The sequence below is a fragment of the Paroedura picta genome, chromosome 10 (genome assembly GCF_049243985.1).
Source record: "Paroedura picta isolate Pp20150507F chromosome 10, Ppicta_v3.0, whole genome shotgun sequence".
Classification (NCBI taxonomy): Eukaryota; Metazoa; Chordata; class Lepidosauria; order Squamata; family Gekkonidae; genus Paroedura; species Paroedura picta.
This window is the reverse complement of record NC_135378.1, coordinates 24,925,861-24,949,281: the sequence shown is the minus strand read 5'-3', so window position 1 is coordinate 24,949,281 and position 23,421 is coordinate 24,925,861.

The following is a 23,421-nucleotide window of genomic DNA, read 5'->3' as shown; positions in this document are numbered from 1 at the left end:
TCGTTTAGCTTTATATATTGTTCCGGGTGGGCGTTGTATTGGTTTTTCGGAAGTGTTAGACCTGTAAGAGAAAAATTTAAATGGTTGGGAAAGGCCATGGGATCTAGAAATATTTTTTTCACATTTTATTTCCTTGTAAAAACAGGTAAATCAATAGGGATTTTCGTACGGATAAGTAACCAGTGAACGGTTCATTTAGCTTTATATATTGTTCCGGGTGGGCGTTGTATTGGTTTTTCGGAAGTGTTAGACCTGTAAGAGAAAAATTTAAATGGTTGGGAAAGGCCATGGGATGTAGAAATATTTTTTTCACATTTTATTTCCTTGTAAAAACAGGTAAATCTATAGGGATTTCCATACGTATAAGTACCCAGTGAACGGTTCATTTAGCTTTATATATTGTTCCGGGTGGGCGTTGTATTGGTTTTTCGGAAGTGTTAGCCCTGTAATAGAAAAATTTAAATGGTTGGGAAAGGCCATGGGATGTAGAAATATTTTTTTCACATTTTATTTCCTTGTAAAAACAGGTAAATCTATAGGGATTTTCGTACGGATAAGTACCCAGTGAACGGTTCGTTTAGCTTTATATATTGATCCGGGTGGGCGTTGTATTGGTTTTTCGGAAGTGTTAGCCCTGTAAGAGAAAAATTTAAATGGTTGGGAAAGGCCATGGCATGCAGAAATATTTTTTTCACATTTTATTTCCTTGTAAAAACAGGTAAATCAATAGGGATTTTCGTACGGATAAGTACCCAGTGAACGGTTCGTTTAGCTTTATATATTGTTCCGGGTGGGTGTTGTATTGGTTTTTCAGAAGTGTTAGCCCTGTAAGAGAAAAATTTAAATGGTTGGGAAAGGCCATGGGATGTAGAAATATTTTTTTCACATTTTAATTCCTTGTAAAAACAGGTAAATCAATAGGGATTTTCGTACGGATAAGTACCCAGTGAACGGTTCGTTTAGCTTTATATATTGTTCCAGGTGGGCATTGTATTGGTTTTTCGGAAGTGTTAGCCCTGTAAGAGAAAAATTTAAATGGTTGGGAAAGGCCATGGGATGTAGAAATTTTTTTTTCACATTTTATTTCCTTGTAAAAACAGGTAAATCTATAGGGATTTCCGTACGTATAAGTACCCAGTGAACGGTTCGTTTAGCTTTGTATATTGTTCCGGGTGGGCGTTGTATTGGTTTTTTGGATGTGTTAGACCTGTAAGAGAAAAATTTAAATCGCTGGGAAAGGCCATGGGATGTAGAAATATTTTTTTCACATTTTATTTCCTTGTAAAAACAGGTAAATCAATAGGGATTTTCGTACGGATAAGTACCCAGTGAACTGTTCGTTTAGCTTTATATATTGTTCCGGGTGGGCGTTGTATTGGTTTTTCGGAAGTGTTAGACCTGTAAGAGAAAAATTTAAATGGTTGGGAAAGGCCATGGGATCTAGAAATATTTTTTTCACATTTTATTTCCTTGTAAAAACAGGTAAATCAATAGGGATTTTCGTACGGATAAGTAACCAGTGAACGGTTCATTTAGCTTTATATATTGTTCCGGGTGGGCGTTGTATTGGTTTTTCGGAAGTGTTAGAGCTGTAAGAGAAAAATTTAAATGGTTGGGAAAGGCCATGGGATGTAGAAATATTTTTTTCACATTTTATTTCCTTGTAAAAACAGGTAAATCTATAGGGATTTCCATACGTATAAGTACCCAGTGAACGGTTCATTTAGCTTTATATATTGTTCCGGGTGGGCGTTGTATTGGTTTTTCGGAAGTGTTAGCCCTGTAATAGAAAAATTTAAATGGTTGGGAAAGGCCATGGGATGTAGAAATATTTTTTTCACATTTTATTTCCTTGTAAAAACAGGTAAATCTATAGGGATTTTCGTACGGATAAGTACCCAGTGAACGGTTCGTTTAGCTTTATATATTGTTCCGGGTGGGCGTTGTATTGGTTTTTCGGAAGTGTTAGACCTGTAAGAGAAAAATTTAAATGGTTGGGAAAGGCCATGGGATGTAGAAATATTTTTTTCACATTTTATTTCCTTGTAAAAACAGGTAAATCAATAGGGATTTTCGTACGGATAAGTACCCAGTGAACGGTTCGTTTAGCTTTATATATTGTTCCGGGTGGGCGTTGTATTGATTTTTCGGAAGTGTTAGCCCTGTAAGAGAAAAAATTAAATGGTTGGGAAAGGCCATGGGATGTAGAAATATTTTTTTCACATTTTATTTCCTTGTAAAAACAGGTAAATCTATAGGGATTTCCGTACGGATAAGTACCCAGTGAACGGTTCGTTTAGCTTTATATATTGTTCCGGGTGGGCGTTGTATTGGTTTTTCGGAAGTGTTAGACCTGTAAGAGAAAAATTTAAATGGTTGGGAAAGGCCATGCGATGTAGAAATATTTTTTTCACATTTTAATTCCTTGTAAAAACAGGTAAATCAATAGGGATTTTCGTACGGATAAGTACCCAGTGAACGGTTCGTTTAGCTTTATATATTGATCCGGGTGGGCGTTGTATTGGTTTTTCGGAAGTGTTAGCCCTGTAAGAGAAAAATTTAAATGGTTGGGAAAGGCCATGGGATGCAGAAATATTTTTTTCACATTTTATTTCCTTGTAAAAACAGGTAAATCAATAGGGATTTTCGTACGGATAAGTACCCAGTGAACGGTTCGTTTAGCTTTATATATTGTTCCGGGTGGGTGTTGTATTGGTTTTTCAGAAGTGTTAGCCCTGTAAGAGAAAAATTTAAATGGTTGGGAAAGGCCATGGGATGTAGAAATATTTTTTTCACATTTTAATTCCTTGTAAAAACAGGTAAATCAATAGGGATTTTCGTACGGATAAGTAACCAGTGAACGGTTCATTTAGCTTTATATATTGTTCCGGGTGGGCGTTGTATTGGTTTTTCGGAAGTGTTAGACCTGTAAGAGAAAAATTTAAATGGTTGGGAAAGGCCATGGGATGTAGAAATATTTTTTTCACATTTTATTTCCTTGTAAAAACAGGTAAATCTATAGGGATTTCCATACGTATAAATACCCAGTGAACGGTTCGTTTAGCTTTATATATTGTTCCGGGTGGGCGTTGTATTGGTTTTTCGGAAATGTTAGCCCTGTAATAGAAAAATTTAAATGGTTGGGAAAGGCCATGGGATGTAGAAATATTTTTTTCACATTTTATTTCCTTGTAAAAACAGGTAAATCTATAGGGATTTTCGTACGGATAAGTACCCAGTGAACGGTTCGTTTAGCTTTATATATTGTTCCGGGTGGGCGTTGTATTGGTTTTTCGGAAGTGTTAGACCTGTAAGAGAAAAATTTAAATGGTTGGGAAAGGCCATGGGATGTAGAAATATTTTTTTCACATTTTATTTCCTTGTAAAAACAGGTAAATCAATAGGGATTTTCGTACGGATAAGTACCCAGTGAACGGTTCGTTTAGCTTTATATATTGTTCCGGGTGGGCGTTGTATTGATTTTTCGGAAGTGTTAGCCCTGTAAGAGAAAAATTTAAATGGTTGGGAAAGGCCATGGGATGTAGAAATATTTTTTTCACATTTTATTTCCTTGTAAAAACAGGTAAATCTATAGGGATTTCCGTACGGATAAGTACCCAGTGAACGGTTCGTTTAGCTTTATATATTGTTCCGGGTGGGCGTTGTATTGGTTTTTCGGAAGTGTTAGACCTGTAAGAGAAAAATTTAAATGGTTGGGAAAGGCCATGGGATGTAGAAATATTTTTTTCACATTTTAATTCCTTGTAAAAACAGGTAAATCAATAGGGATTTTCGTACGGATAAGTACCCAGTGAACGGTTCGTTTAGCTTTATATATTGATCCGGGTGGGCGTTGTATTGGTTTTTCGGAAGTGTTAGCCCTGTAAGAGAAAAATTTAAATGGTTGGGAAAGGCCATGGGATGCAGAAATATTTTTTTCACATTTTATTTCCTTGTAAAAACAGGTAAATCAATAGGGATTTTCGTACGGATAAGTACCCAGTGAACGGTTCGTTTAGCTTTATATATTGTTCCGGGTGGGTGTTGTATTGGTTTTTCAGAAGTGTTAGCCCTGTAAGAGAAAAATTTAAATGGTTGGGAAAGGCCATGGGATGTAGAAATATTTTTTTCACATTTTAATTCCTTGTAAAAACAGGTAAATCAATAGGGATTTTCGTACGGATAAGTACCCAGTGAACGGTTCGTTTAGCTTTATATATTGTTCCAGGTGGGCATTGTATTGGTTTTTCGGAAGTGTTAGCCCTGTAAGAGAAAAATTTAAATGGTTGGGAAAGGCCATGGGATGTAGAAATTTTTTTTTCACATTTTATTTCCTTGTAAAAAGAGGTAAATCTATAGGGATTTCCGTACGTATAAGTACCCAGTGAACGGTTCGTTTAGCTTTATATATTGTTCCGGGTGGGCGTTGTATTGGTTTTTTGGATGTGTTAGACCTGTAAGAGAAAAATTTAAATCGCTGAGAAAGGCCATGGGATGTAGAAATATTTTTTTCACATTTTATTTCCTTGTAAAAACAGGTAAATCAATAGGGATTTTCGTACGGATAAGTACCCAGTGAACTGTTCGTTTAGCTTTATATATTGTTCCGGGTGGGCGTTGTATTGGTTTTTCGGAAGTGTTAGACCTGTAAGAGAAAAATTTAAATGGTTGGGAAAGGCCATGGGATCTAGAAATATTTTTTTCACATTTTATTTCCTTGTAAAAACAGGTAAATCAATAGGGATTTTCGTACGGATAAGTAACCAGTGAACGGTTCATTTAGCTTTATATATTGTTCCGGGTGGGCGTTGTATTGGTTTTTCGGAAGTGTTAGACCTGTAAGAGAAAAATTTAAATGGTTGGGAAAGGCCATGGGATGTAGAAATATTTTTTTCACATTTTATTTCCTTGTAAAAACTGGTAAATCTATAGGGATTTCCATACGTATAAGTACCCAGTGAACGGTTCGTTTAGCTTTATATATTGTTCCGGGTGGGCGTTGTATTGGTTTTTCGGAAGTGTTAGCCCTGTAATAGAAAAATTTAAATGGTTGGGAAAGGCCATGGGATGTAGAAATATTTTTTTCACATTTTATTTCCTTGTAAAAACAGGTAAATCTATAGGGATTTTCGTACGGATAAGTAACCAGTGAACGGTTCATTTAGCTTTATATATTGTTCCGGGTGGGCGTTGTATTGGTTTTTCGGAAGTGTTAGACCTGTAAGAGAAAAATTTAAATGGTTGGGAAAGGCCATGGGATGTAGAAATATTTTTTTCACATTTTATTTCCTTGTAAAAACAGGTAAATCTATAGGGATTTCCATACGTATAAATACCCAGTGAACGGTTCGTTTAGCTTTATATATTGTTCCGGGTGGGCGTTGTATTGGTTTTTCGGAAATGTTAGCCCTGTAATAGAAAAATTTAAATGGTTGGGAAAGGCCATGGGATGTAGAAATATTTTTTTCACATTTTATTTCCTTGTAAAAACAGGTAAATCTATAGGGATTTTCGTACGGATAAGTACCCAGTGAACGGTTCGTTTAGCTTTATATATTGTTCCGGGTGGGCGTTGTATTGGTTTTTCGGAAGTGTTAGACCTGTAAGAGAAAAATTTAAATGGTTGGGAAAGGCCATGGGATGTAGAAATATTTTTTTCACATTTTATTTCCTTGTAAAAACAGGTAAATCAATAGGGATTTTCGTACGGATAAGTACCCAGTGAACGGTTCGTTTAGCTTTATATATTGTTCCGGGTGGGCGTTGTATTGATTTTTCGGAAGTGTTAGCCCTGTAAGAGAAAAATTTAAATGGTTGGGAAAGGCCATGGGATGTAGAAATATTTTTTTCACATTTTATTTCCTTGTAAAAACAGGTAAATCTATAGGGATTTCCGTACGGATAAGTACCCAGTGAACGGTTCGTTTAGCTTTATATATTGTTCCGGGTGGGCGTTGTATTGGTTTTTCGGAAGTGTTAGACCTGTAAGAGAAAAATTTAAATGGTTGGGAAAGGCCATGGGATGTAGAAATATTTTTTTCACATTTTAATTCCTTGTAAAAACAGGTAAATCAATAGGGATTTTCGTACGGATAAGTACCCAGTGAACGGTTCGTTTAGCTTTATATATTGATCCGGGTGGGCGTTGTATTGGTTTTTCGGAAGTGTTAGCCCTGTAAGAGAAAAATTTAAATGGTTGGGAAAGGCCATGGGATGCAGAAATATTTTTTTCACATTTTATTTCCTTGTAAAAACAGGTAAATCAATAGGGATTTTCGTACGGATAAGTACCCAGTGAACGGTTCGTTTAGCTTTATATATTGTTCCGGGTGGGTGTTGTATTGGTTTTTCAGAAGTGTTAGCCCTGTAAGAGAAAAATTTAAATGGTTGGGAAAGGCCATGGGATGTAGAAATATTTTTTTCACATTTTAATTCCTTGTAAAAACAGGTAAATCAATAGGGATTTTCGTACGGATAAGTACCCAGTGAACGGTTCGTTTAGCTTTATATATTGTTCCAGGTGGGCATTGTATTGGTTTTTCGGAAGTGTTAGCCCTGTAAGAGAAAAATTTAAATGGTTGGGAAAGGCCATGGGATGTAGAAATTTTTTTTTCACATTTTATTTCCTTGTAAAAAGAGGTAAATCTATAGGGATTTCCGTACGTATAAGTACCCAGTGAACGGTTCGTTTAGCTTTATATATTGTTCCGGGTGGGCGTTGTATTGGTTTTTTGGATGTGTTAGACCTGTAAGAGAAAAATTTAAATCGCTGAGAAAGGCCATGGGATGTAGAAATATTTTTTTCACATTTTATTTCCTTGTAAAAACAGGTAAATCAATAGGGATTTTCGTACGGATAAGTACCCAGTGAACTGTTCGTTTAGCTTTATATATTGTTCCGGGTGGGCGTTGTATTGGTTTTTCGGAAGTGTTAGACCTGTAAGAGAAAAATTTAAATGGTTGGGAAAGGCCATGGGATCTAGAAATATTTTTTTCACATTTTATTTCCTTGTAAAAACAGGTAAATCAATAGGGATTTTCGTACGGATAAGTAACCAGTGAACGGTTCATTTAGCTTTATATATTGTTCCGGGTGGGCGTTGTATTGGTTTTTCGGAAGTGTTAGACCTGTAAGAGAAAAATTTAAATGGTTGGGAAAGGCCATGGGATGTAGAAATATTTTTTTCACATTTTATTTCCTTGTAAAAACTGGTAAATCTATAGGGATTTCCATACGTATAAGTACCCAGTGAACGGTTCGTTTAGCTTTATATATTGTTCCGGGTGGGCGTTGTATTGGTTTTTCGGAAGTGTTAGCCCTGTAATAGAAAAATTTAAATGGTTGGGAAAGGCCATGGGATGTAGAAATATTTTTTTCACATTTTATTTCCTTGTAAAAACAGGTAAATCTATAGGGATTTTCGTACGGATAAGTACCCAGTGAACGGTTCGTTTAGCTTTATATATTGTTCCGGGTGGGCGTTGTATTGGTTTTTCGGAAGTGTTAGACCTGTAAGAGAAAAATTTAAATGGTTGGGAAAGGCCATGGGATGTAGAAATATTTTTTTCACATTTTATTTCCTTGTAAAAACAGGTAAATCAATAGGGATTTTCGTACGGATAAGTACCCAGTGAACGGTTCGTTTAGCTTTATATATTGTTCCGGGTGGGCGTTGTATTGATTTTTCGGAAGTGTTAGCCCTGTAAGAGAAAAATTTAAATGGTTGGGAAAGGCCATGGGATGTAGAAATATTTTTTTCACATTTTATTTCCTTGTAAAAACAGGTAAATCTATAGGGATTTCCGTACGGATAAGTACCCAGTGAACGGTTCGTTTAGCTTTATATATTGTTCCGGGTGGGCGTTGTATTGGTTTTTCGGAAGTGTTAGACCTGTAAGAGAAAAATTTAAATGGTTGGGAAAGGCCATGGGATGTAGAAATATTTTGTTCACATTTTATTTCCTTGTAAAAACAGGTAAATCTATAGGGATTTTCGTACGGATAAGTAACCAGTGAACGGTTCGTTTAGCTTTATATATTGTTCCGGGTGGGCGTTGTATTTTTTTTCCGGAAGTGTTAGATCTGTGGAAGAAAAACTGAAGTTGCTGGGAAAGGCCATGGGATGTAGAAATAGTTTTTTCACGTTTTATTTCCTTGTAAAAACAGGTAAATCTATAGGGATTTCCGTACGTATAAGTACCCAGTGAACGGTTCGTTTAGCTTTATATATTGTTCCGGGTGGGCGTTGTATTGGTTTTTCAGAAGTGTTAGCCCTGTAAGAGAAAAATTTAAATGGTTGGGAAAGGCCATGGGATGTAGAAATATTTTTTTCACATTTTAATTCCTTGTAAAAACAGGTAAATCAATAGGGATTTTCGTACGGATAAGTACCCAGTGAACGGTTCGTTTAGCTTTATATATTGATCCGGGTGGGCGTTGTATTGGTTTTTCGGAAGTGTTAGCCCTGTAAGAGAAAAATTTAAATGGTTGGGAAAGGCCATGGGATGCAGAAATATTTTTTTCACATTTTATTTCCTTGTAAAAACAGGTAAATCAATAGGGATTTTCGTACGGATAAGTACCCAGTGAACGGTTCGTTTAGCTTTATATATTGTTCCGGGTGGGTGTTGTATTGGTTTTTCAGAAGTGTTAGCCCTGTAAGAGAAAAATTTAAATGGTTGGGAAAGGCCATGGGATGTAGAAATATTTTTTTCACATTTTAATTCCTTGTAAAAACAGGTAAATCAATAGGGATTTTCGTACGGATAAGTACCCAGTGAACGGTTCGTTTAGCTTTATATATTGTTCCAGGTGGGCATTGTATTGGTTTTTCGGAAGTGTTAGCCCTGTAAGAGAAAAATTTAAATGGTTGGGAAAGGCCATGGGATGTAGAAATTTTTTTTTCACATTTTATTTCCTTGTAAAAACAGGTAAATCTATAGGGATTTCCGTACGTATAAGTACCCAGTGAACTGTTCGTTTAGCTTTATATATTGTTCCGGTTTGGCGTTGTATTGGTTTTTCGGAAGTGTTAGACCTGTAAGAGAAAAATTTAAATGGTTGGGAAAGGCCATGGGATGTAGAAATATTTTTTTCACATTTTATTTCCTTGTAAAAACAGGTAAATCAATAGGGATTTTCGTACGGATAAGTAACCAGTGAACGGTTCATTTAGCTTTATATATTGTTCCGGGTGGGCGTTGTATTGGTTTTTCGGAAGTGTTAGACCTGTAAGAGAAAAATTTAAATGGTTGGGAAAGGCCATGGGATGTAGAAATATTTTTTTCACATTTTATTTCCTTGTAAAAACAGGTAAATCTATAGGGATTTTCGTACGGATAAGTACCCAGTGAACGGTTCGTTTAGCTTTATATATTGTTCCGGGTGGGCGTTGTATTGGTTTTTCGGAAGTGTTAGACCTGTAAGAGAAAAATTTAAATGGTTGGGAAAGGCCATGGGATGTAGAAATATTTTTTTCACATTTTATTTCCTTGTAAAAACAGGTAAATCAATAGGGATTTTCGTACGGATAAGTACCCAGTGAACGGTTCGTTTAGCTTTATATATTGTTCCCGGTGGGCGTTGTATTGATTTTTCTGAAGTGTTAGCCCTGTAAGAGAAAAATTTAAATGGTTGGGAAAGGCCATGGGATGTAGAAATATTTTTTTCACATTTTATTTCCTTGTAAAAACAGGTAAATCTATAGGGATTTCCGTACGGATAAGTACCCAGTGAAAGGTTCGTTTAGCTTTATATATTGTTCCGGGTGGGCGTTGTATTGGTTTTTCGGAAGTGTTAGACCTGTAAGAGAAAAATTTAAATGGTTGGGAAAGGCCATGGGATGTAGAAATATTTTTTTCACATTTTATTTCCTTGTAAAAACAGGTAAATCTATAGGGATTTTCGTACGGATAAGTAACCAGTGAACGGTTCGTTTAGCTTTATATATTGTTCCGGGTGGGCGTTGTATTGGTTTTTCGGAAGTGTTAGACCTGTAAGAGAAAAATTTAAAAGGTTGGGAAAGGCCATGGGATGTAGACATAATGTTTTCACATCTTATTTCCTTGTAAAAACAATTTAATCAATAGGGATTTTCGTACATATAAGTACCTAGTGAACGGTTCGTTTAGCTTTATATATTGTTCCGGGTGGGCGTTGTATTGGTTTTTCGGAAGTGTTAGCCCTGTAAGAGAAAAATTTAAATGGTTGGGAAAGGCCATGGGATGCAGAAATATTGTTTTCACATTTTATTTCCTTGTAAAAACAGGTAAATCAATAGGGATTTTCGTACGGATAAGTACCCAGTGAACGGTTCGTTTAGCTTTATATATTGTTCCGGGTGGGTGTTGTATTGGTTTTTCAGAAGTGTTAGCCCTGTAAGAGAAAAATTTAAATGGTTGGGAAAGGCCATGGGATGTAGAAATATTTTTTTCACATTTTAATTCCTTGTAAAAACAGGTAAATCAATAGGGATTTTCGTACGGATAAGTACCCAGTGAACGGTTCGTTTAGCTTTATATATTGTTCCAGGTGGGCATTGTATTGGTTTTTCGGAAGTGTTAGCCCTGTAAGAGAAAAATTTAAATGGTTGGGAAAGGCCATGGGATGTAGAATTTTTTTTTTCACATTTTATTTCCTTGTAAAAACAGGTAAATCTATAGGGATTTCCGTACGTATAAGTACCCAGTGAACTGTTCGTTTAGCTTTATATATTGTTCCGGGTGGGCGTTGTATTGGTTTTTCGGAAGTGTTAGACCTGTAAGAGAAAAATTTAAATGGTTGGGAAAGGCCATGGGATGTAGAAATATTTTTTTCACATTTTATTTCCTTGTAAAAACAGGTAAATCAATAGGGATTTTCGTACGGATAAGTAACCAGTGAACGGTTCATTTAGCTTTATATATTGTTCCGGGTGGGCGTTGTATTGGTTTTTCGGAAGTGTTAGACCTGTAAGAGAAAAATTTAAATGGTTGGGAAAGGCCATGGGATGTAGAAATATTTTTTTCACATTTTATTTAATTGTAAAAACAGGTAAATCTATAGGGATTTCCATACGTATAAATACCCAGTGAACGGTTCGTTTAGCTTTATATATTGTTCCGGGTGGGCGTTGTATTGGTTTTTCGGAAGTGTTAGCCCTGTAATAGAAAAATTTAAATGGTTGGGAAAGGCCATGGGATGTAGAAATATTTTTTTCACATTTTATTTCCTTGTAAAAACAGGTAAATCTATAGGGATTTTCGTACGGATAAGTACCCAGTGAACGGTTCGTTTAGCTTTATATATTGTTCCGGGTGGGTGTTGTATTGGTTTTTCAGAAGTGTTAGCCCTGTAAGAGAAAAATTTAAATGGTTGGGAAAGGCCATGGGATGTAGAAATATTTTTTTCACATTTTAATTCCTTGTAAAAACAGGTAAATCAATAGGGATTTTCGTACGGATAAGTACCCAGTGAACGGTTCGTTTAGCTTTATATATTGTTCCAGGTGGGCATTGTATTGGTTTTTCGGAAGTGTTAGCCCTGTAAGAGAAAAATTTAAATGGTTGGGAAAGGCCATGGGATGTAGAAATTTTTTTTTCACATTTTATTTCCTTGTAAAAACAGGTAAATCTATAGGGATTTCCGTACGTATAAGTACCCAGTGAACTGTTCGTTTAGCTTTATATATTGTTCCGGTTTGGCGTTGTATTGGTTTTTCGGAAGTGTTAGACCTGTAAGAGAAAAATTTAAATGGTTGGGAAAGGCCATGGGATGTAGAAATATTTTTTTCACATTTTATTTCCTTGTAAAAACAGGTAAATCAATAGGGATTTTCGTACGGATAAGTAACCAGTGAACGGTTCATTTAGCTTTATATATTGTTCCGGGTGGGCGTTGTATTGGTTTTTCGGAAGTGTTAGACCTGTAAGAGAAAAATTTAAATGGTTGGGAAAGGCCATGGGATGTAGAAATATTTTTTTCACATTTTATTTCCTTGTAAAAACAGGTAAATCTATAGGGATTTCCATACGTATAAATACCCAGTGAACGGTTCGTTTAGCTTTATATATTGTTCCGGGTGGGCGTTGTATTGGTTTTTCGGAAGTGTTAGCCCTGTAATAGAAAAATTTAAATGGTTGGGAAAGGCCATGGGATGTAGAAATATTTTTTTCACATTTTATTTCCTTGTAAAAACAGGTAAATCTATAGGGATTTTCGTACGGATAAGTACCCAGTGAACGGTTCGTTTAGCTTTATATATTGTTCCGGGTGGGCGTTGTATTGGTTTTTCGGAAGTGTTAGACCTGTAAGAGAAAAATTTAAATGGTTGGGAAAGGCCATGGGATGTAGAAATATTTTTTTCACATTTTATTTCCTTGTAAAAACAGGTAAATCAATAGGGATTTTCGTACGGATAAGTACCCAGTGAACGGTTCGTTTAGCTTTATATATTGTTCCGGGTGGGCGTTGTATTGATTTTTCGGAAGTGTTAGCCCTGTAAGAGAAAAATTTAAATGGTTGGGAAAGGCCATGGGATGTAGAAATATTTTTTTCACATTTTATTTCCTTGTAAAAACAGGTAAATCTATAGGGATTTCCGTACGGATAAGTACCCAGTGAAAGGTTCGTTTAGCTTTATATATTGTTCCGGGTGGGCGTTGTATTGGTTTTTCGGAAGTGTTAGACCTGTAAGAGAAAAATTTAAATGGTTGGGAAAGGCCATGGGATGTAGAAATATTTTTTTCACATTTTATTTCCTTGTAAAAACAGGTAAATCTATAGGGATTTTCGTACGGATAAGTAACCAGTGAACGGTTCGTTTAGCTTTATATATTGTTCCGGGTGGGCGTTGTATTGGTTTTTCGGAAGTGTTAGACCTGTAAGAGAAAAATTTAAAAGGTTGGGAAAGGCCATAGGATGTAGACATAATGTTTTCACATCTTATTTCCTTGTAAAAACAATTAAATCAATAGGGATTTTCGAACATATAAGTACCTAGTGAACGGTTCGTTTAGCTTTATATATTGTTCCGGGTGGGCGTTGTATTGGTTTTTCGGAAGTGTTAGCCCTGTAAGAGAAAAATTTAAATGGTTGGGAAAGGCCATGGGATGCAGAAATATTGTTTTCACATTTTATTTCCTTGTAAAAACAGGTAAATCAATAGGGATTTTCGTACGGATAAGTACCCAGTGAACGGTTCGTTTAGCTTTATATATTGTTCCGGGTGGGTGTTGTATTGGTTTTTCAGAAGTGTTAGCTCTGTAAGAGAAAAATTTAAATGGTTGGGAAAGGCCATGGGATGTAGAAATATTTTTTTCACATTTTAATTCCTTGTAAAAACAGGTAAATCAATAGGGATTTTCGTACGGATAAGTACCCAGTGAACGGTTCGTTTAGCTTTATATATTGTTCCAGGTGGGCATTGTATTGGTTTTTCGGAAGTGTTAGCCCTGTAAGAGAAAAATTTAAATGGTTGGGAAAGGCCATGGGATGTAGAATTTTTTTTTTCACATTTTATTTCCTTGTAAAAACAGGTAAATCTATAGGGATTTCCGTACGTATAAGTACCCAGTGAACTGTTCGTTTAGCTTTATATATTGTTCCGGGTGGGCGTTGTATTGGTTTTTCGGAAGTGTTAGACCTGTAAGAGAAAAATTTAAATGGTTGGGAAAGGCCATGGGATGTAGAAATATTTTTTTCACATTTTATTTCCTTGTAAAAACAGGTAAATCAATAGGGATTTTCGTACGGATAAGTAACCAGTGAACGGTTCATTTAGCTTTATATATTGTTCCGGGTGGGCGTTGTATTGGTTTTTCGGAAGTGTTAGACCTGTAAGAGAAAAATTTAAATGGTTGGGAAAGGCCATGGGATGTAGAAATATTTTTTTCACATTTTATTTCCTTGTAAAAACAGGTAAATCTATAGGGATTTCCATACGTATAAATACCCAGTGAACGGTTCGTTTAGCTTTATATATTGTTCCGGGTGGGCGTTGTATTGGTTTTTCGGAAGTGTTAGCCCTGTAAGAGAAAAATTTAAATGGTTGGGAAAGGCCATGGGATGTAGAAATATTTTTTTCACATTTTATTTCCTTGTAAAAACAGGTAAATCTATAGGGATTTTCGTACGGATAAGTACCCAGTGAACGGTTCGTTTAGCTTTATATATTGTTCCGGGTGGGCGTTGTATTGGTTTTTCGGAAGTGTTAGCCCTGTAATAGAAAAATTTAAATGGTTGGGAAAGGCCATGGGATGTAGAAATATTTTTTTCACATTTTATTTCCTTGTAAAAACAGGTAAATCTATAGGGATTTTCGTACGGATAAGTACCCAGTGAACGGTTCGTTTAGCTTTATATATTGTTCCGGGTGGGCGTTGTATTGGTTTTTCGGAAGTGTTAGACCTGTAAGAGAAAAATTTAAATGGTTGGGAAAGGCCATGGGATGTAGAAATATTTTTTTCACATTTTATTTCCTTGTAAAAACAGGTAAATCTATAGGGATTTTCGTACGGATAAGTACCCAGTGAACGGTTCGTTTAGCTTTATATATTGTTCCGGGTGGGCGTTGTATTGATTTTTCGGAAGTGTTAGCCCTGTAAGAGAAAAATTTAAATGGTTGGGAAAGGCCATGGGATGTAGAAATATTTTTTTCACATTTTATTTCCTTGTAAAAACAGGTAAATCTATAGGGATTTCCGTACGGATAAGTACCCAGTGAACGGTTCGTTTAGCTTTATATATTGTTCCGGGTGGGCGTTGTATTGGTTTTTCGGAAGTGTTAGACCTGTAAGAGAAAAATTTAAATGGTTGGGAAAGGCCATGGGATGTAGAAATATTTTTTTCACATTTTAATTCCTTGTAAAAACAGGTAAATCAATAGGGATTTTCGTACGGATAAGTACCCAGTGAACGGTTCGTTTAGCTTTATATATTGATCCGGGTGGGCGTTGTATTGGTTTTTCGGAAGTGTTAGCCCTGTAAGAGAAAAATTTAAATGGTTGGGAAAGGCCATGGGATGCAGAAATATTTTTTTCACATTTTATTTCCTTGTAAAAACAGGTAAATCAATAGGGATTTTCGTACGGATAAGTACCCAGTGAACGGTTCGTTTAGCTTTATATATTGTTCCGGGTGGGTGTTGTATTGGTTTTTCAGAAGTGTTAGCCCTGTAAGAGAAAAATTTAAATGGTTGGGAAAGGCCATGGGATGTAGAAATTTTTTTTTCACATTTTATTTCCTTGTAAAAACAGGTAAATCTATAGGGATTTCCGTACGTATAAGTACCCAGTGAACGGTTCGTTTAGCTTTATATATTGTTCCGGGTGGGCGTTGTATTGGTTTTTTGGATGTGTTAGACCTGTAAGAGAAAAATTTAAATCGCTGAGAAAGGCCATGGGATGTAGAAATATTTTTTTCACATTTTATTTCCTTGTAAAAACAGGTAAATCAATAGGGATTTTCGTACGGATAAGTACCCAGTGAACTGTTCGTTTAGCTTTATATATTGTTCCGGGTGGGCGTTGTATTGGTTTTTCGGAAGTGTTAGACCTGTAAGAGAAAAATTTAAATGGTTGGGAAAGGCCATGGGATCTAGAAATATTTTTTTCACATTTTATTTCCTTGTAAAAACAGGTAAATCAATAGGGATTTTCGTACGGATAAGTAACCAGTGAACGGTTCATTTAGCTTTATATATTGTTCCGGGTGGGCGTTGTATTGGTTTTTCGGAAGTGTTAGACCTGTAAGAGAAAAATTTAAATGGTTGGGAAAGGCCATGGGATGTAGAAATATTTTTTTCACATTTTATTTCCTTGTAAAAACTGGTAAATCTATAGGGATTTCCATACGTATAAGTACCCAGTGAACGGTTCGTTTAGCTTTATATATTGTTCCGGGTGGGCGTTGTATTGGTTTTTCGGAAGTGTTAGCCCTGTAATAGAAAAATTTAAATGGTTGGGAAAGGCCATGGGATGTAGAAATATTTTTTTCACATTTTATTTCCTTGTAAAAACAGGTAAATCTATAGGGATTTTCGTACGGATAAGTACCCAGTGAACGGTTCGTTTAGCTTTATATATTGTTCCGGGTGGGCGTTGTATTGGTTTTTCGGAAGTGTTAGACCTGTAAGAGAAAAATTTAAATGGTTGGGAAAGGCCATGGGATGTAGAAATATTTTTTTCACATTTTATTTCCTTGTAAAAACAGGTAAATCAATAGAGATTTTCGTACGGATAAGTACCCAGTGAACGGTTCGTTTAGCTTTATATATTGTTCCGGGTGGGCGTTGTATTGATTTTTCGGAAGTGTTAGCCCTGTAAGAGAAAAATTTAAATGGTTGGGAAAGGCCATGGGATGTAGAAATATTTTTTTCACATTTTATTTCCTTGTAAAAACAGGTAAATCTATAGGGATTTCCGTACGGATAAGTACCCAGTGAACGGTTCGTTTAGCTTTATATATTGTTCCGGGTGGGCGTTGTATTGGTTTTTCGGAAGTGTTAGACCTGTAAGAGAAAAATTTAAATGGTTGGGAAAGGCCATGGGATGTAGAAATATTTTGTTCACATTTTATTTCCTTGTAAAAACAGGTAAATCTATAGGGATTTTCGTACGGATAAGTAACCAGTGAACGGTTCGTTTAGCTTTATATATTGTTCCGGGTGGGCGTTGTATTTTTTTTCCGGAAGTGTTAGATCTGTGGAAGAAAAACTGAAGTTGCTGGGAAAGGCCATGGGATGTAGAAATAGTTTTTTCACGTTTTATTTCCTTGTAAAAACAGGTAAATCTATAGGGATTTCCGTACGTATAAGTACCCAGTGAACGGTTCGTTTAGCTTTATATATTGTTCCGGGTGGGCGTTGTATTGGTTTTTCAGAAGTGTTAGCCCTGTAAGAGAAAAATTTAAATGGTTGGGAAAGGCCATGGGATGTAGAAATATTTTTTTCACATTTTAATTCCTTGTAAAAACAGGTAAATCAATAGGGATTTTCGTACGGATAAGTACCCAGTGAACGGTTCGTTTAGCTTTATATATTGATCCGGGTGGGCGTTGTATTGGTTTTTCGGAAGTGTTAGCCCTGTAAGAGAAAAATTTAAATGGTTGGGAAAGGCCATGGGATGCAGAAATATTTTTTTCACATTTTATTTCCTTGTAAAAACAGGTAAATCAATAGGGATTTTCGTACGGATAAGTACCCAGTGAACGGTTCGTTTAGCTTTATATATTGTTCCGGGTGGGTGTTGTATTGGTTTTTCAGAAGTGTTAGCCCTGTAAGAGAAAAATTTAAATGGTTGGGAAAGGCCATGGGATGTAGAAATATTTTTTTCACATTTTAATTCCTTGTAAAAACAGGTAAATCAATAGGGATTTTCGTACGGATAAGTACCCAGTGAACGGTTCGTTTAGCTTTATATATTGTTCCAGGTGGGCATTGTATTGGTTTTTCGGAAGTGTTAGCCCTGTAAGAGAAAAATTTAAATGGTTGGGAAAGGCCATGGGATGTAGAAATTTTTTTTTCACATTTTATTTCCTTGTAAAAACAGGTAAATCTATAGGGATTTCCGTACGTATAAGTACCCAGTGAACTGTTCGTTTAGCTTTATATATTGTTCCGGTTTGGCGTTGTATTGGTTTTTCGGAAGTGTTAGACCTGTAAGAGAAAAATTTAAATGGTTGGGAAAGGCCATGGGATGTAGAAATATTTTTTTCACATTTTATTTCCTTGTAAAAACAGGTAAATCAATAGGGATTTTCGTACGGATAAGTAACCAGTGAACGGTTCATTTAGCTTTATATATTGTTCCGGGTGGGCGTTGTATTGGTTTTTCGGAAGTGTTAGACCTGTAAGAGAAAAATTTAAATGGTTGGGAAAGGCCATGGGATGTAGAAATATTTTTTTCACATTTTATTTCCTTGTAAAAACAGGTAAATCTATAGGGATTTTCGTACGGATAAGTACCCAGTGAACGGTTCGTTTAGCTTTATATATTGTTCCGGGTGGGCGTTGTATTGGTTTTTCGGAAGTGTTAGACCTGTAAGAGAAAAATTTAAATGGTTGGGAAAGGCCATGGGATGTAGAAATATTTTTTTCACATTTTATTTCCTTGTAAAAACAGGTAAATCAATAGGGATTTTCGTACGGATAAGTACCCAGTGAACGGTTCGTTTAGCTTTATATATTGTTCCCGGTGGGCGTTGTATTGATTTTTCTGAAGTGTTAGCCCTGTAAGAGAAAAATTTAAATGGTTGGGAAAGGCCATGGGATGTAGAAATATTTTTTTCACATTTTATTTCCTTGTAAAAACAGGTAAATCTATAGGGATTTCCGTACGGATAAGTACCCAGTGAAAGGTTCGTTTAGCTTTATATATTGTTCCGGGTGGGCGTTGTATTGGTTTTTCGGAAGTGTTAGACCTGTAAGAGAAAAATTTAAATGGTTGGGAAAGGCCATGGGATGTAGAAATATTTTTTTCACATTTTATTTCCTTGTAAAAACAGGTAAATCTATAGGGATTTTCGTACGGATAAGTAACCAGTGAACGGTTCGTTTAGCTTTATATATTGTTCCGGGTGGGCGTTGTATTGGTTTTTCGGAAGTGTTAGACCTGTAAGAGAAAAATTTAAAAGGTTGGGAAAGGCCATGGGATGTAGACATAATGTTTTCACATCTTATTTCCTTGTAAAAACAATTTAATCAATAGGGATTTTCGTACATATAAGTACCTAGTGAACGGTTCGTTTAGCTTTATATATTGTTCCGGGTGGGCGTTGTATTGGTTTTTCGGAAGTGTTAGCCCTGTAAGAGAAAAATTTAAATGGTTGGGAAAGGCCATGGGATGCAGAAATATTGTTTTCACATTTTATTTCCTTGTAAAAACAGGTAAATCAATAGGGATTTTCGTACGGATAAGTACCCAGTGAACGGTTCGTTTAGCTTTATATATTGTTCCGGGTGGGTGTTGTATTGGTTTTTCAGAAGTGTTAGCCCTGTAAGAGAAAAATTTAAATGGTTGGGAAAGGCCATGGGATGTAGAAATATTTTTTTCACATTTTAATTCCTTGTAAAAACAGGTAAATCAATAGGGATTTTCGTACGGATAAGTACCCAGTGAACGGTTCGTTTAGCTTTATATATTGTTCCAGGTGGGCATTGTATTGGTTTTTCGGAAGTGTTAGCCCTGTAAGAGAAAAATTTAAATGGTTGGGAAAGGCCATGGGATGTAGAATTTTTTTTTTCACATTTTATTTCCTTGTAAAAACAGGTAAATCTATAGGGATTTCCGTACGTATAAGTACCCAGTGAACTGTTCGTTTAGCTTTATATATTGTTCCGGGTGGGCGTTGTATTGGTTTTTCGGAAGTGTTAGACCTGTAAGAGAAAAATTTAAATGGTTGGGAAAGGCCATGGGATGTAGAAATATTTTTTTCACATTTTATTTCCTTGTAAAAACAGGTAAATCAATAGGGATTTTCGTACGGATAAGTAACCAGTGAACGGTTCATTTAGCTTTATATATTGTTCCGGGTGGGCGTTGTATTGGTTTTTCGGAAGTGTTAGACCTGTAAGAGAAAAATTTAAATGGTTGGGAAAGGCCATGGGATGTAGAAATATTTTTTTCACATTTTATTTAATTGTAAAAACAGGTAAATCTATAGGGATTTCCATACGTATAAATACCCAGTGAACGGTTCGTTTAGCTTTATATATTGTTCCGGGTGGGCGTTGTATTGGTTTTTCGGAAGTGTTAGCCCTGTAATAGAAAAATTTAAATGGTTGGGAAAGGCCATGGGATGTAGAAATATTTTTTTCACATTTTATTTCCTTGTAAAAACAGGTAAATCTATAGGGATTTTCGTACGGATAAGTACCCAGTGAACGGTTCGTTTAGCTTTATATATTGTTCCGGGTGGGTGTTGTATTGGTTTTTCAGAAGTGTTAGCCCTGTAAGAGAAAAATTTAAATGGTTGGGAAAGGCCATGGGATGTAGAAATATTTTTTTCACATTTTAATTCCTTGTAAAAACAGGTAAATCAATAGGGATTTTCGTACGGATAAGTACCCAGTGAACGGTTCGTTTAGCTTTATATATTGTTCCAGGTGGGCATTGTATTGGTTTTTCGGAAGTGTTAGCCCTGTAAGAGAAAAATTTAAATGGTTGGGAAAGGCCATGGGATGTAGAAATTTTTTTTTCACATTTTATTTCCTTGTAAAAACAGGTAAATCTATAGGGATTTCCGTACGTATAAGTACCCAGTGAACTGTTCGTTTAGCTTTATATATTGTTCCGGTTTGGCGTTGTATTGGTTTTTCGGAAGTGTTAGACCTGTAAGAGAAAAATTTAAATGGTTGGGAAAGGCCATGGGATGTAGAAATATTTTTTTCACATTTTATTTCCTTGTAAAAACAGGTAAATCAATAGGGATTTTCGTACGGATAAGTAACCAGTGAACGGTTCATTTAGCTTTATATATTGTTCCGGGTGGGCGTTGTATTGGTTTTTCGGAAGTGTTAGACCTGTAAGAGAAAAATTTAAATGGTTGGGAAAGGCCATGGGATGTAGAAATATTTTTTTCACATTTTATTTCCTTGTAAAAACAGGTAAATCTATAGGGATTTCCATACGTATAAATACCCAGTGAACGGTTCGTTTAGCTTTATATATTGTTCCGGGTGGGCGTTGTATTGGTTTTTCGGAAGTGTTAGCCCTGTAATAGAAAAATTTAAATGGTTGGGAAAGGCCATGGGATGTAGAAATATTTTTTTCACATTTTATTTCCTTGTAAAAACAGGTAAATCTATAGGGATTTTCGTACGGATAAGTACCCAGTGAACGGTTCGTTTAGCTTTATATATTGTTCCGGGTGGGCGTTGTATTGGTTTTTCGGAAGTGTTAGACCTGTAAGAGAAAAATTTAAATGGTTGGGAAAGGCCATGGGATGTAGAAATATTTTTTTCACATTTTATTTCCTTGTAAAAACAGGTAAATCAATAGGGATTTTCGTACGGATAAGTACCCAGTGAACGGTTCGTTTAGCTTTATATATTGTTCCGGGTGGGCGTTGTATTGATTTTTCGGAAGTGTTAGCCCTGTAAGAGAAAAATTTAAATGGTTGGGAAAGGCCATGGGATGTAGAAATATTTTTTTCACATTTTATTTCCTTGTAAAAACAGGTAAATCTATAGGGATTTCCGTACGGATAAGTACCCAGTGAAAGGTTCGTTTAGCTTTATATATTGTTCCGGGTGGGCGTTGTATTGGTTTTTCGGAAGTGTTAGACCTGTAAGAGAAAAATTTAAATGGTTGGGAAAGGCCATGGGATGTAGAAATATTTTTTTCACATTTTATTTCCTTGTAAAAACAGGTAAATCTATAGGGATTTTCGTACGGATAAGTAACCAGTGAACGGTTCGTTTAGCTTTATATATTGTTCCGGGTGGGCGTTGTATTGGTTTTTCGGAAGTGTTAGACCTGTAAGAGAAAAATTTAAAAGGTTGGGAAAGGCCATGGGATGTAGACATAATGTTTTCACATCTTATTTCCTTGTAAAAACAATTAAATCAATAGGGATTTTCGAACATATAAGTACCTAGTGAACGGTTCGTTTAGCTTTATATATTGTTCCGGGTGGGCGTTGTATTGGTTTTTCGGAAGTGTTAGCCCTGTAAGAGAAAAATTTAAATGGTTGGGAAAGGCCATGGGATGCAGAAATATTGTTTTCACATTTTATTTCCTTGTAAAAACAGGTAAATCAATAGGGATTTTCGTACGGATAAGTACCCAGTGAACGGTTCGTTTAGCTTTATATATTGTTCCGGGTGGGTGTTGTATTGGTTTTTCAGAAGTGTTAGCCCTGTAAGAGAAAAATTTAAATGGTTGGGAAAGGCCATGGGATGTAGAAATATTTTTTTCACATTTTAATTCCTTGTAAAAACAGGTAAATCAATAGGGATTTTCGTACGGATAAGTACCCAGTGAACGGTTCGTTTAGCTTTATATATTGTTCCAGGTGGGCATTGTATTGGTTTTTCGGAAGTGTTAGCCCTGTAAGAGAAAAATTTAAATGGTTGGGAAAGGCCATGGGATGTAGAATTTTTTTTTTCACATTTTATTTCCTTGTAAAAACAGGTAAATCTATAGGGATTTCCGTACGTATAAGTACCCAGTGAACTGTTCGTTTAGCTTTATATATTGTTCCGGGTGGGCGTTGTATTGGTTTTTCGGAAGTGTTAGACCTGTAAGAGAAAAATTTAAATGGTTGGGAAAGGCCATGGGATGTAGAAATATTTTTTTCACATTTTATTTCCTTGTAAAAACAGGTAAATCAATAGGGATTTTCGTACGGATAAGTAACCAGTGAACGGTTCATTTAGCTTTATATATTGTTCCGGGTGGGCGTTGTATTGGTTTTTCGGAAGTGTTAGACCTGTAAGAGAAAAATTTAAATGGTTGGGAAAGGCCATGGGATGTAGAAATATTTTTTTCACATTTTATTTCCTTGTAAAAACAGGTAAATCTATAGGGATTTCCATACGTATAAATACCCAGTGAACGGTTCGTTTAGCTTTATATATTGTTCCGGGTGGGCGTTGTATTGGTTTTTCGGAAGTGTTAGCCCTGTAAGAGAAAAATTTAAATGGTTGGGAAAGGCCATGGGATGTAGAAATATTTTTTTCACATTTTATTTCCTTGTAAAAACAGGTAAATCTATAGGGATTTTCGTACGGATAAGTACCCAGTGAACGGTTCGTTTAGCTTTATATATTGTTCCGGGTGGGCGTTGTATTGGTTTTTCGGAAGTGTTAGCCCTGTAATAGAAAAATTTAAATGGTTGGGAAAGGCCATGGGATGTAGAAATATTTTTTTCACATTTTATTTCCTTGTAAAAACAGGTAAATCTATAGGGATTTTCGTACGGATAAGTACCCAGTGAACGGTTCGTTTAGCTTTATATATTGTTCCGGGTGGGCGTTGTATTGGTTTTTCGGAAGTGTTAGACCTGTAAGAGAAAAATTTAAATGGTTGGGAAAGGCCATGGGATGTAGAAATATTTTTTTCACATTTTATTTCCTTGTAAAAACAGGTAAATCTATAGGGATTTTCGTACGGATAAGTACCCAGTGAACGGTTCGTTTAGCTTTATATATTGTTCCGGGTGGGCGTTGTATTGATTTTTCGGAAGTGTTAGCCCTGTAAGAGAAAAATTTAAATGGTTGGGAAAGGCCATGGGATGTAGAAATATTTTTTTCACATTTTATTTCCTTGTAAAAACAGGTAAATCTATAGGGATTTTCGTACGGATAAGTACCCAGTGAACGGTTCGTTTAGCTTAATATATTGTTCCGGGTGGGCGTTGTATTGATTTTTCGGAAGTGTTAGACTTCTAAGAGGAAAATTTAAATGGTTGGGAAAGGCCATGGTATGTAGAAATATTGTTTT